Source organism: Poecilia reticulata, linkage group LG15 (genome assembly GCF_000633615.1).
Source record: "Poecilia reticulata strain Guanapo linkage group LG15, Guppy_female_1.0+MT, whole genome shotgun sequence".
Lineage (NCBI taxonomy): Eukaryota > Metazoa > Chordata > Actinopteri > Cyprinodontiformes > Poeciliidae > Poecilia > Poecilia reticulata.
Window position 1 is genome coordinate 15893070 of NC_024345.1, and position 1561 is coordinate 15894630.

A 1561-nucleotide genomic window follows, 5' to 3' on the forward strand; every position below is an offset into this window, starting at 1 on the left:
GATTCAATACATTTGATTAAAAGCAGAGAACAACATTGAAATAATGACAACTCAGTCTTGCCCACCTTTAGTACTCACAAACTTTGGCAGCTGTTGCAGGGATTTTTCCAAATAAAGACCTCATGAAAACCAAGCCATACTTTCTTCTCACAAATTAGCTCTCCGAAGCGTTTCTGAAGATCATCTTTCACTGACGAATCAGGCAGGTGGTGGTGCATTGTGATGAACAGAGGGACCCTATATTGAGTTTCTCAAGTGTGTTGCCAGATTGGAGCAGAGGATCAAAGAAGTAGCTGACTGACTGATTTAAGGCTTTTACAGGTTTAATCTTAAATGACAATGAATACTTTTCATTTTTATTCAGTTTTAGCTGTAAATTATTTAGACCATGGTTTTGGGGGTATTCCTTCTGTATATTTGAAAAACAAAAATTCCTAATTAATGTCACAAAAAACCATTTAAATAAACTAAACAAATGCAAATAAATTCAAGAAACATAACCAGAAATGTGTTTCCTTTTCAGCAAGTGTACAATTGAAGTGGAACTTCTGAACTCCCCATAATTCAGTTTGACTCTGTTGTGTAGACCAAACAGACAAATCCAACTAAATCTAATTTGTATTTGGATTATAGGGGAAGTTGCTATGAAAACATATTTTACTACTCCTAAGAGCACAGAGAAGTGGAAGGAACCACGAAGCATTCAGTTCTGATGCTTAGAAGTCATAAACATGCCACCGTGAGCAGCTGAAAAAAAAAAAGCTCTCCCCTCTATCTGAGCCCCTACCCTTCCTTCCTCTGTCTCAAACCTTTGTGGACTAGCAGCAAGTCTGTCGGTGCTCGGAGAGCGCCGCCCGCCTTCCCTGAACAGAGCAGCGGACCGGGCTCTGACGGTGACCGAACCAAACGTACTCGGTGTGAGAGCGGAGCTGCGAATGACCAGGAGGCGTTCAGTTGGTTCGGATCTGCTGCTGTGAGGACTGGATGGGTTCTGGTGACGAGGAGCAGAACTCGAGTACCGAGCCAGGAGGGCAGTCGGTGGCTTTTAGCGTGTTGCTGTTTGGAGAAAAGTTGTTTCTGTCCACCGGACACAGGCTGCGGACATTTACTGTTGCAGGGAGCGCTGAACGGACTGCTGGTAAAGAACATTTTGACTCGGGTGAGTATCACGTTGATTTAGGCGCTTTTGTGGTTTTGGTCGTGGAGAAAGGTTAATTTATTGAGTTTTCCTTAAGCTTTTTTTTTTTTCCCTCTCGGATTTATTATTTAACGAAATGTCGCTCATTGGGATCCCACCAAAAAGAAGCACTGAACTTGTGGAGTTTGTTGATATTTACATAAGGTCTCACATTAAAAGGTTGATAATGGTACTTAGAGTTGTGCGTGACTGTGTGATTTTCAGTAGTATGATTGAATAATCTGAGACTCAATGCAGTCTGCAAAATAAAAACAGTTTTCCGGTTTCCCCAAGTTTTTCTGAACTCACTCACTTCCTTTGCCCTGAAGAGTCCTACTGTGTGTGTGTGGGTGTGTGTGTGTGTGTGTGTGTGTGTGTGTGTGT

General features: G+C 42.1%; 1 protein-coding gene across 1 annotated transcript in view; it reads left to right on the forward strand.

Moving 5' to 3' along the window:
* The first annotated feature begins 807 nt into the window (after nt 1-807).
* Nucleotides 808-1561, forward strand: part of LOC103476867 (leucine zipper putative tumor suppressor 2 homolog) — a 41947-nt gene continuing 41193 nt past the window's right edge. Inside the window, exon 1 of the mRNA XM_017309088.1 lies at nt 808-1159. The gene's annotated coding sequence lies outside the window, so the exon portion shown is untranslated. The remainder of the gene's footprint in view (nt 1160-1561) is intronic.